This window comes from Nothobranchius furzeri, chromosome 3 (assembly GCF_043380555.1).
Source record: "Nothobranchius furzeri strain GRZ-AD chromosome 3, NfurGRZ-RIMD1, whole genome shotgun sequence".
Classification (NCBI taxonomy): domain Eukaryota; kingdom Metazoa; phylum Chordata; class Actinopteri; order Cyprinodontiformes; family Nothobranchiidae; genus Nothobranchius; species Nothobranchius furzeri.
This window is the reverse complement of record NC_091743.1, coordinates 30,304,864-30,317,047: the sequence shown is the minus strand read 5'-3', so window position 1 is coordinate 30,317,047 and position 12,184 is coordinate 30,304,864.

Here is a 12,184-nt window from a genome sequence, read left to right as displayed (position 1 = left end):
GAGGCCCTCTGTCAGACCCAGTGTTGACATGTGGCAAGACACTCCTCGGGGCGCTTCTTGCTTGGGCCTCTCTCCTGGAGGCGCTCAGTCAGACCCAGTGTTGACATGTGGCAAGACTCTCCTCGGGGCGCTTCTTGCATGGGCCATCTCCTGGAGGCGCTCAGTCAGACCCAGTGTTGACATGTGGCAAGACGCTCCTCGGGGCACATCTTGCTTGGGCCTCTCTCCTGGAGGCGCTCAGTCAGACCCAGTGTTGACATGTGGCAAGACGCTCCTCGGGGCGCGTCTAGCTTGGGCCTCTCTCCTGGAGGCGCTCAGTCAGACCCAGTGTTGACATGTGGCAAGACGCTCCTCGGGGCGCGTCTTACTTGGGCCTCTCTCCTGGAGGCGCTCAGTCAGACCCAGTGTTGACATGTGGCAAGACGCTCCTCGGGGCGCGTCTTGCTTGGGCCTCTCTCCTGGAGGCTCTCAGTCAGACCCAGTGGTGACATGTGGCAAGACGCTCCTCGGGGCGCGTCTTGCTTGCGCCTCTCTCCTGGAGGCGCTCAGTCAGACCCAGTGTTGACATGTGGCAAGACACTCCTCGGGGCGCGTCTTGCTTGGGCCTCTCTCCTGGAGGCCCTCTGTCAGACCCAGTGTTGACATGTGGCAAGACACTCCTCGGGGCGCGTCTTGCTTGGGCTTCTCTCATGGAGGCCCTCAGTCAGACCCAGTGTTGACAAGTGTCAAGACACTCCTCGGGGCGCATCTTGCTTGGGCCTCTCTCCTGGAGGCGCTCAGTCAGACCCATTGTTGACATGTGGCAAGACGCTCCTCGGGGCGCGTCTTGCTTGGGCTTCTCTCCTGGAGGCCCTCAGTCAGACCCATTGTTGACATGTGGAAAGACGCTCCTCGGGGCGCTTCTTGCTTGGGCCTCTCTCCTGGAGGCGCTCAGTCAGACCCAGTGATGACATGTGGCAAGACACTCCTCGGGGCGCGTCTTGCTTGGGCCTCTCTCATGGAGGCCCTCAGTCAGACCCAGTGTTGACAAGTGTCAAGACGCTCCTCGGGGCGCGTCTTGCTTGGGCCTCTCTCCTGGAGGCACTCAGTCAGACCCATTGTTGACATGTGGCAAGACGCTCCTCGGGGCGCGTCTTGCTTGGGCTTCTCTCCTGGAGGCCCTCAGTCAGACCCATTGTTGACAAGAGGCAAGACGCTCCTCGGGGCGGTTCTTGCTTGGGCCTCTCTCCTGGAGGCGCTCAGTCAGACCCAGTGTTGACATATGGCAAGACGCTCCTCGGGGCACGTCTTGCTTGGGCCTCTCTCCTGGAGGCGCTCAGTCAGACCCAGTGTTGACATGTGGCAAGACGCTCCTCCGGGCGCTTCATGCTTGGGCCTCTCTCCTGGAGGCGCTCAGTCAGACCCAGTGGTGACATGTGGCAAGACGCTCCTCGGGGCGCGTCTTACTTGGGCCTCTCTCCTGGAGGCGCTCAATCAGACCCAGTGGTGACATGTGGCAAGACGCTCCTCGGGGCACGTATTGCTTGGGCCTCTCTCCTGGAGGCCCTCTGTCAGACCCAGTGTTGACTTGTGGCAAGACGCTCCTCGGGGCGCGTCTTGATTGGGCTTATCTCATTGAGGCCCTCAGTCAGACCCAGTGTTGACATGTGTCAAGACGCTCCTCGGGGCTTGTCTTGCTTGGGCCTCTCTCCTGGAGGCGCTCAGTCAGACCCAGTGATTGACATGTGGCAAGACACTCCTCGGGGCGCGTCTTGCTTGGGCCTCTCTCCTGGAGGCCCTCTGTCAGACCCAGTGTTGACATGTGGCAAGACGCTCCTCGGGGCGCGTCTTGCTTGGGCCTCTCTCCTGGAGGCCCTCTGTCAGACCCAGTGTTGACATGTGGCAAGACGCTCCTAGGGGCGCGTCTTGCTTGGGCTTCTCTCCTGGAGGCGCTCAGTCAGACCAAGTGCTGACATGTGGCAAGACGCTCCTCGGTGCGCGTCTTGCTTGGGCCTCGCTCCTGGAGGCGCTCAGTCAGACCCAGTGTTGACATGTGGCAAGACACTCCTCGGGGCGCGTCTTGCTTGGGCCTCTCTCCTGGAGGCCCTCTGTCAGACCCAGTGTTGACATGTGGCAAGACGCTCCTAGGGGCGCGTCTTGCTTGGCTCTCTCTCCTGGAGGCGCTCAGTCAGACCCAGTGGTGACGTATGGCAAGACGCTCCTCGGGGCGCGTATTGCTTGGGCCTCTCTCCTGGAGGCCCTCTTTCAGACCCAGTGTTGACATGTGGCAAGACACTCCTCGGGGCACGTCTTGCTTGGGCTTCTCTCATGGAGGCCCTCAGTCAGACCCAGTGTTGACAAGTATCAAGACACTCCTCGGGGCGCGTCTTGCTTGGACCTCTCTCCTGGAGGCGCTCAGTCAGACCCATTGTTGACATGTGGCAAGACGCTCCTCGGGGCGCGTCTTGCTTGGGCCACTCTCCTGGAGGCGCTCAATCAGACCCAGTGGTGACATGTGGCAAGACGCTCCTCGGGGCACGTATTGCTTGGGCCTCTCTCCTGGAGGCCCTCTGTCAGACCCAGTGTTGACTTGTGGCAAGACGCTCCTCGGGGCGCGTCTTGATTGGGCTTATCTCATTGAGGCCCTCAGTCAGACCCAGTGTTGACATGTGTCAAGACGCTCCTCGGGGCGTGTCTTGCTTGGGCCTCTCTCCTGGAGGCGCTCAGTCAGACCCAGTGATTGACATGTGGCAAGACACTCCTCGGGGCGCGTCTTGCTTGGGCCTCTCTCCTGGAGGCCCTCTGTCAGACCCAGTGTTGACATGTGGCAAGACGCTCCTCGGGGCGGGTCTTGCTTGGGCCTCTCTCCTGGAGGCCCTCTGTCAGACCCAGTGTTGACATGTGGCAAGACGCTCCTAGGGGCGCGTCTTGCTTGGGCTTCTCTCCTGGAGGCGCTCAGTCAGACCAAGTGCTGACATGTGGCAAGACGCTCCTCGGTGCGCGTCTTGCTTGGGCCTCTCTCCTGGAGGCGCTCAGTCAGACCCAGTGTTGACATGTGGCAAGACGCTCCTCGGTGCGCGTCTTGCTTGGGCCTCTCTCCTGGAGGTGCTCAGTCAGACCCAGTGTTGACATGTGGCAAGACACTCCTCGGGGCGCGTCTTGCTTGGGCCTCTCTCCTGGAGGCCCTCTGTCAGACCCAGTGTTGACATGTGGCAAGACGCTCCTAGGGGCGCGTCTTGCTTGGCTCTCTCTCCTGGAGGCGCTCAGTCAGACCCAGTGGTGACGTATGGCAAGACGCTCCTCGGGGCGCGTATTGCTTGGGCCTCTCTCCTGGAGGCGCTCAGTCAGACCCAGTGTTGACATGTGGCAAGACGCTCCTCGGTGCGCGTCTTGCTTGTGCCTCTCTCCTGGAGGTGCTCAGTCAGACCCAGTGTTGACATGTGGCAAGACACTCCTCGGGGCGCGTCTTGCTTGGGCCTCTCTCCTGGAGGCCCTCTGTCAGACCCAGTGTTGACATGTGGCAAGACGCTCCTAGGGGCGCGTCTTGCTTGGCTCTCTCTCCTGGAGGCGCTCAGTCAGACCCAGTGGTGACGTATGGCAAGACGCTCCTCGGGGGGCGTATTGCTTGGGCCTCTCTCCTGGAGGCCCTCTGTCAGACCCAGTGTTGACATGTGGCAAGACACTCCTCGGGGCGCTTCTTGCTTGGGCCTCTCTCCTGGAGGCGCTCAGTCAGACCCAGTGTTGACATGTGGCAAGACTCTCCTCGGGGCGCTTCTTGCATGGGCCATCTCCTGGAGGCGCTCAGTCAGACCCAGTGTTGACATGTGGCAAGACGCTCCTCGGGGCACATCTTGCTTGGGCCTCTCTCCTGGAGGCGCTCAGTCAGACCCAGTGTTGACATGTGGCAAGACGCTCCTCGGGGCGCGTCTAGCTTGGGCCTCTCTCCTGGAGGCGCTCAGTCAGACCCAGTGTTGACATGTGGCAAGACGCTCCTCGGGGCGCGTCTTACTTGGGCCTCTCTCCTGGAGGCGCTCAGTCAGACCCAGTGTTGACATGTGGCAAGACGCTCCTCGGGGCGCGTCTTGCTTGGGCCTCTCTCCTGGAGGCGCTCAGTCAGACCCAGTGGTGACATGTGGCAAGACGCTCCTCGGGGCGCGTCTTGCTTGCGCCTCTCTCCTGGAGGCGCTCAGTCAGACCCAGTGTTGACATGTGGCAAGACACTCCTCGGGGCGCGTCTTGCTTGGGTCTCTCTCCTGGAGGCCCTCTGTCAGACCCAGTGTTGACATGTGGCAAGACACTCCTCGGGGCGCGTCTTGCTTGGGCTTCTCTCATGGAGGCCCTGAGTCAGACCCAGTGTTGACAAGTGTCAAGACACTCCTCGGGGCGCATCTTGCTTGGGCCTCTCTCCTGGAGGCGCTCAGTCAGACCCATTGTTGACATGTGGCAAGACGCTCCTCGGGGCGCGTCTTGCTTGGGCTTCTCTCCTGGAGGCCCTCAGTCAGACCCATTGTTGACATGTGGCAAGACGCTCCTCGGGGCGCTTCTTGCTTGGGCCTCTCTCCTGGAGGCGCTCAGTCAGACCCAGTGTTGACATGTGGCAAGACTCTACTCGGGGCGCTTCTTGCTTGGGCCTCTCTCCTGGAGGCGCTCAGTCAGACCCAGTGATGACATGTGGCAAGACGCTCCTCGGGGCACGTCTTGCTTAGGCCTCTCTCCTGGAGGCTCTAAGTCAGACCCAGTGGTAACATGTGGCTAGACGCTCCTCGGGGCACGTATTGCTTGGGCCTCTCTCCTGGAGGCGCTCAGTCAGACCCATTGTTGACATGTGGCAAGACGCTCCTCGGGGCGCGTCTTGCTTGGGCCACTCTCCTGGAGGCGCTCAATCAGACCCAGTGGTGACATGTGGCAAGACGCTCCTCGGGGCACGTATTGCTTGGGCCTCTCTCCTGGAGGCCCTCTGTCAGACCCAGTGTTGACTTGTGGCAAGACGCTCCTCGGGGCGCGTCTTGATTGGGCTTATCTCATTGAGGCCCTCAGTCAGACCCAGTGTTGACATGTGTCAAGACGCTCCTCGGGGCGTGTCTTGCTTGGGCCTCTCTCCTGGAGGCGCTCAGTCAGACCCAGTGATTGACATGTGGCAAGACACTCCTCGGGGCGCGTCTTGCTTGGGCCTCTCTCCTGGAGGCCCTCTGTCAGACCCAGTGTTGACATGTGGCAAGACGCTCCTCGGGGCGGGTCTTGCTTGGGCCTCTCTCCTGGAGGCCCTCTGTCAGACCCAGTGTTGACATGTGGCAAGACGCTCCTAGGGGCGCGTCTTGCTTGGGCTTCTCTCCTGGAGGCGCTCAGTCAGACCAAGTGCTGACATGTGGCAAGACGCTCCTCGGTGCGCGTCTTGCTTGGGCCTCTCTCCTGGAGGCGCTCAGTCAGACCCAGTGTTGACATGTGGCAAGACGCTCCTCGGTGCGCGTCTTGCTTGGGCCTCTCTCCTGGAGGTGCTCAGTCAGACCCAGTGTTGACATGTGGCAAGACACTCCTCGGGGCGCGTCTTGCTTGGGCCTCTCTCCTGGAGGCCCTCTGTCAGACCCAGTGTTGACATGTGGCAAGACGCTCCTAGGGGCGCGTCTTGCTTGGCTCTCTCTCCTGGAGGCGCTCAGTCAGACCCAGTGGTGACGTATGGCAAGACGCTCCTCGGGGCGCGTATTGCTTGGGCCTCTCTCCTGGAGGCGCTCAGTCAGACCCAGTGTTGACATGTGGCAAGACGCTCCTCGGTGCGCGTCTTGCTTGTGCCTCTCTCCTGGAGGTGCTCAGTCAGACCCAGTGTTGACATGTGGCAAGACACTCCTCGGGGCGCGTCTTGCTTGGGCCTCTCTCCTGGAGGCCCTCTGTCAGACCCAGTGTTGACATGTGGCAAGACGCTCCTAGGGGCGCGTCTTGCTTGGCTCTCTCTCCTGGAGGCGCTCAGTCAGACCCAGTGGTGACGTATGGCAAGACGCTCCTCGGGGCGCGTATTGCTTGGGCCTCTCTCCTGGAGGCCCTCTGTCAGACCCAGTGTTGACATGTGGCAAGACACTCCTCGGGGCGCTTCTTGCTTGGGCCTCTCTCCTGGAGGCGCTCAGTCAGACCCAGTGTTGACATGTGGCAAGACTCTCCTCGGGGCGCTTCTTGCATGGGCCATCTCCTGGAGGCGCTCAGTCAGACCCAGTGTTGACATGTGGCAAGACGCTCCTCGGGGCACATCTTGCTTGGGCCTCTCTCCTGGAGGCGCTCAGTCAGACCCAGTGTTGACATGTGGCAAGACGCTCCTCGGGGCGCGTCTAGCTTGGGCCTCTCTCCTGGAGGCGCTCAGTCAGACCCAGTGTTGACATGTGGCAAGACGCTCCTCGGGGCGCGTCTTACTTGGGCCTCTCTCCTGGAGGCGCTCAGTCAGACCCAGTGTTGACATGTGGCAAGACGCTCCTCGGGGCGCGTCTTGCTTGGGCCTCTCTCCTGGAGGCTCTCAGTCAGACCCAGTGGTGACATGTGGCAAGACGCTCCTCGGGGCGCGTCTTGCTTGCGCCTCTCTCCTGGAGGCGCTCAGTCAGACCCAGTGTTGACATGTGGCAAGACACTCCTCGGGGCGCGTCTTGCTTGGGTCTCTCTCCTGGAGGCCCTCTGTCAGACCCAGTGTTGACATGTGGCAAGACACTCCTCGGGGCGCGTCTTGCTTGGGCTTCTCTCATGGAGGCCCTGAGTCAGACCCAGTGTTGACAAGTGTCAAGACACTCCTCGGGGCGCATCTTGCTTGGGCCTCTCTCCTGGAGGCGCTCAGTCAGACCCATTGTTGACATGTGGCAAGACGCTCCTCGGGGCGCGTCTTGCTTGGGCTTCTCTCCTGGAGGCCCTCAGTCAGACCCATTGTTGACATGTGGCAAGACGCTCCTCGGGGCGCTTCTTGCTTGGGCCTCTCTCCTGGAGGCGCTCAGTCAGACCCAGTGTTGACATGTGGCAAGACTCTACTCGGGGCGCTTCTTGCTTGGGCCTCTCTCCTGGAGGCGCTCAGTCAGACCCAGTGATGACATGTGGCAAGACGCTCCTCGGGGCACGTCTTGCTTAGGCCTCTCTCCTGGAGGCTCTAAGTCAGACCCAGTGGTAACATGTGGCTAGACGCTCCTCGGGGCACGTATTGCTTGGGCCTCTCTCCTGGAGGCCCTCTGTCAGACCCAGTGTTGACATGTGGCAAGACGCTCCTCGGGGCGCGTCTTGCTTGGGCCTCTCTCCCGGAGGCCCTCAATCAGACCCAGTGTTGACATGTGTCAAGACGCTCCTCGGGGCGTGTCTTGCTTGGGCCTCTCTCCTGGAGGCGCTCAGTCAGACCCAGTGATTGACATGTGGCAAGACACTCCTCGGGGCGCGTCTTGCTTGGGCCTCTCTCCTGGAGGCCCTCTGTCAGACCCAGTGTTGACATGTGGCAAGACGCTCCTCGGGGCGGGTCTTGCTTGGGCCTCTCTCCTGGAGGCCCTCTGTCAGACCCAGTGTTGACATGTGGCAAGACGCTCCTAGGGGCGCGTCTTGCTTGGGCTTCTCTCCTGGAGGCGCTCAGTCAGACCAAGTGCTGACATGTGGCAAGACGCTCCTCGGTGCGCGTCTTGCTTGGGCCTCTCTCCTGGAGGCGCTCAGTCAGACCCAGTGTTGACATGTGGCAAGACGCTCCTCGGTGCGCGTCTTGCTTGGGCCTCTCTCCTGGAGGTGCTCAGTCAGACCCAGTGTTGACATGTGGCAAGACACTCCTCGGGGCGCGTCTTGCTTGGGCCTCTCTCCTGGAGGCCCTCTGTCAGACCCAGTGTTGACATGTGGCAAGACGCTCCTAGGGGCGCGTCTTGCTTGGCTCTCTCTCCTGGAGGCGCTCAGTCAGACCCAGTGGTGACGTATGGCAAGACGCTCCTCGGGGCGCGTATTGCTTGGGCCTCTCTCCTGGAGGCGCTCAGTCAGACCCAGTGTTGACATGTGGCAAGACGCTCCTCGGTGCGCGTCTTGCTTGTGCCTCTCTCCTGGAGGTGCTCAGTCAGACCCAGTGTTGACATGTGGCAAGACACTCCTCGGGGCGCGTCTTGCTTGGGCCTCTCTCCTGGAGGCCCTCTCTCAGACCCAGTGTTGACATGTGGCAAGACGCTCCTAGGGGCGCGTCTTGCTTGGCTCTCTCTCCTGGAGGCGCTCAGTCAGACCCAGTGGTGACGTATGGCAAGACGCTCCTCGGGGGGCGTATTGCTTGGGCCTCTCTCCTGGAGGCCCTCTGTCAGACCCAGTGTTGACATGTGGCAAGACACTCCTCGGGGCGCTTCTTGCTTGGGCCTCTCTCCTGGAGGCGCTCAGTCAGACCCAGTGTTGACATGTGGCAAGACTCTCCTCGGGGCGCTTCTTGCATGGGCCATCTCCTGGAGGCGCTCAGTCAGACCCAGTGTTGACATGTGGCAAGACGCTCCTCGGGGCACATCTTGCTTGGGCCTCTCTCCTGGAGGCGCTCAGTCAGACCCAGTGTTGACATGTGGCAAGACGCTCCTCGGGGCGCGTCTAGCTTGGGCCTCTCTCCTGGAGGCGCTCAGTCAGACCCAGTGTTGACATGTGGCAAGACGCTCCTCGGGGCGCGTCTTACTTGGGCCTCTCTCCTGGAGGCGCTCAGTCAGACCCAGTGTTGACATGTGGCAAGACGCTCCTCGGGGCGCGTCTTGCTTGGGCCTCTCTCCTGGAGGCGCTCAGTCAGACCCAGTGGTGACATGTGGCAAGACGCTCCTCGGGGCGCGTCTTGCTTGCGCCTCTCTCCTGGAGGCGCTCAGTCAGACCCAGTGTTGACATGTGGCAAGACACTCCTCGGGGCGCGTCTTGCTTGGGTCTCTCTCCTGGAGGCCCTCTGTCAGACCCAGTGTTGACATGTGGCAAGACACTCCTCGGGGCGCGTCTTGCTTGGGCTTCTCTCATGGAGGCCCTGAGTCAGACCCAGTGTTGACAAGTGTCAAGACACTCCTCGGGGCGCATCTTGCTTGGGCCTCTCTCCTGGAGGCGCTCAGTCAGACCCATTGTTGACATGTGGCAAGACGCTCCTCGGGGCGCGTCTTGCTTGGGCTTCTCTCCTGGAGGCCCTCAGTCAGACCCATTGTTGACATGTGGCAAGACGCTCCTCGGGGCGCTTCTTGCTTGGGCCTCTCTCCTGGAGGCGCTCAGTCAGACCCAGTGTTGACATGTGGCAAGACTCTACTCGGGGCGCTTCTTGCTTGGGCCTCTCTCCTGGAGGCGCTCAGTCAGACCCAGTGATGACATGTGGCAAGACGCTCCTCGGGGCACGTCTTGCTTAGGCCTCTCTCCTGGAGGCTCTAAGTCAGACCCAGTGGTAACATGTGGCTAGACGCTCCTCGGGGCACGTATTGCTTGGGCCTCTCTCCTGGAGGCGCTCAGTCAGACCCATTGTTGACATGTGGCAAGACGCTCCTCGGGGCGCGTCTTGCTTGGGCCACTCTCCTGGAGGCGCTCAATCAGACCCAGTGGTGACATGTGGCAAGACGCTCCTCGGGGCACGTATTGCTTGGGCCTCTCTCCTGGAGGCCCTCTGTCAGACCCAGTGTTGACTTGTGGCAAGACGCTCCTCGGGGCGCGTCTTGATTGGGCTTATCTCATTGAGGCCCTCAGTCAGACCCAGTGTTGACATGTGTCAAGACGCTCCTCGGGGCGTGTCTTGCTTGGGCCTCTCTCCTGGAGGCGCTCAGTCAGACCCAGTGATTGACATGTGGCAAGACACTCCTCGGGGCGCGTCTTGCTTGGGCCTCTCTCCTGGAGGCCCTCTGTCAGACCCAGTGTTGACATGTGGCAAGACGCTCCTCGGGGCGGGTCTTGCTTGGGCCTCTCTCCTGGAGGCCCTCTGTCAGACCCAGTGTTGACATGTGGCAAGACGCTCCTAGGGGCGCGTCTTGCTTGGGCTTCTCTCCTGGAGGCGCTCAGTCAGACCAAGTGCTGACATGTGGCAAGACGCTCCTCGGTGCGCGTCTTGCTTGGGCCTCTCTCCTGGAGGCGCTCAGTCAGACCCAGTGTTGACATGTGGCAAGACGCTCCTCGGTGCGCGTCTTGCTTGGGCCTCTCTCCTGGAGGTGCTCAGTCAGACCCAGTGTTGACATGTGGCAAGACACTCCTCGGGGCGCGTCTTGCTTGGGCCTCTCTCCTGGAGGCCCTCTGTCAGACCCAGTGTTGACATGTGGCAAGACGCTCCTAGGGGCGCGTCTTGCTTGGCTCTCTCTCCTGGAGGCGCTCAGTCAGACCCAGTGGTGACGTATGGCAAGACGCTCCTCGGGGCGCGTATTGCTTGGGCCTCTCTCCTGGAGGCGCTCAGTCAGACCCAGTGTTGACATGTGGCAAGACGCTCCTCGGTGCGCGTCTTGCTTGTGCCTCTCTCCTGGAGGTGCTCAGTCAGACCCAGTGTTGACATGTGGCAAGACACTCCTCGGGGCGCGTCTTGCTTGGGCCTCTCTCCTGGAGGCCCTCTGTCAGACCCAGTGTTGACATGTGGCAAGACGCTCCTAGGGGCGCGTCTTGCTTGGCTCTCTCTCCTGGAGGCGCTCAGTCAGACCCAGTGGTGACGTATGGCAAGACGCTCCTCGGGGCGCGTATTGCTTGGGCCTCTCTCCTGGAGGCCCTCTGTCAGACCCAGTGTTGACATGTGGCAAGACACTCCTCGGGGCGCTTCTTGCTTGGGCCTCTCTCCTGGAGGCGCTCAGTCAGACCCAGTGTTGACATGTGGCAAGACTCTCCTCGGGGCGCTTCTTGCATGGGCCATCTCCTGGAGGCGCTCAGTCAGACCCAGTGTTGACATGTGGCAAGACGCTCCTCGGGGCACATCTTGCTTGGGCCTCTCTCCTGGAGGCGCTCAGTCAGACCCAGTGTTGACATGTGGCAAGACGCTCCTCGGGGCGCGTCTAGCTTGGGCCTCTCTCCTGGAGGCGCTCAGTCAGACCCAGTGTTGACATGTGGCAAGACGCTCCTCGGGGCGCGTCTTACTTGGGCCTCTCTCCTGGAGGCGCTCAGTCAGACCCAGTGTTGACATGTGGCAAGACGCTCCTCGGGGCGCGTCTTGCTTGGGCCTCTCTCCTGGAGGCTCTCAGTCAGACCCAGTGGTGACATGTGGCAAGACGCTCCTCGGGGCGCGTCTTGCTTGCGCCTCTCTCCTGGAGGCGCTCAGTCAGACCCAGTGTTGACATGTGGCAAGACACTCCTCGGGGCGCGTCTTGCTTGGGTCTCTCTCCTGGAGGCCCTCTGTCAGACCCAGTGTTGACATGTGGCAAGACACTCCTCGGGGCGCGTCTTGCTTGGGCTTCTCTCATGGAGGCCCTGAGTCAGACCCAGTGTTGACAAGTGTCAAGACACTCCTCGGGGCGCATCTTGCTTGGGCCTCTCTCCTGGAGGCGCTCAGTCAGACCCATTGTTGACATGTGGCAAGACGCTCCTCGGGGCGCGTCTTGCTTGGGCTTCTCTCCTGGAGGCCCTCAGTCAGACCCATTGTTGACATGTGGCAAGACGCTCCTCGGGGCGCTTCTTGCTTGGGCCTCTCTCCTGGAGGCGCTCAGTCAGACCCAGTGTTGACATGTGGCAAGACTCTACTCGGGGCGCTTCTTGCTTGGGCCTCTCTCCTGGAGGCGCTCAGTCAGACCCAGTGATGACATGTGGCAAGACGCTCCTCGGGGCACGTCTTGCTTAGGCCTCTCTCCTGGAGGCTCTAAGTCAGACCCAGTGGTAACATGTGGCTAGACGCTCCTCGGGGCACGTATTGCTTGGGCCTCTCTCCTGGAGGCCCTCTGTCAGACCCAGTGTTGACATGTGGCAAGACGCTCCTCGGGGCGCGTCTTGCTTGGGCCTCTCTCCCGGAGGCCCTCAATCAGACCCAGTGTTGACACGTGGCAAGATGCTCCTCGGGGCGCGTCTTGCTTGGGCCTCTCTCCTGGAGGCGCTCAGTCAGACCGAGTAGTGACATGTGGCAAGACGCTCTTCGGGGCGCATCTTGCTTGGGCCTCTCTCCTGGAGGCGCTCAGTCAGACCCAGTGGAGACATGTGGCAAGACACTCCTCGGGGCGCGTCTTGCTTCGGCCTCTCTCCTGGAGGCCTGCTGTCAGACCCAGTGTTGACATGTGGCAAGACGCTCCTAGGGGCGCGTCTTGCTTGGGCATCTCTCCTGGAGGCGCTCAGTCAGACC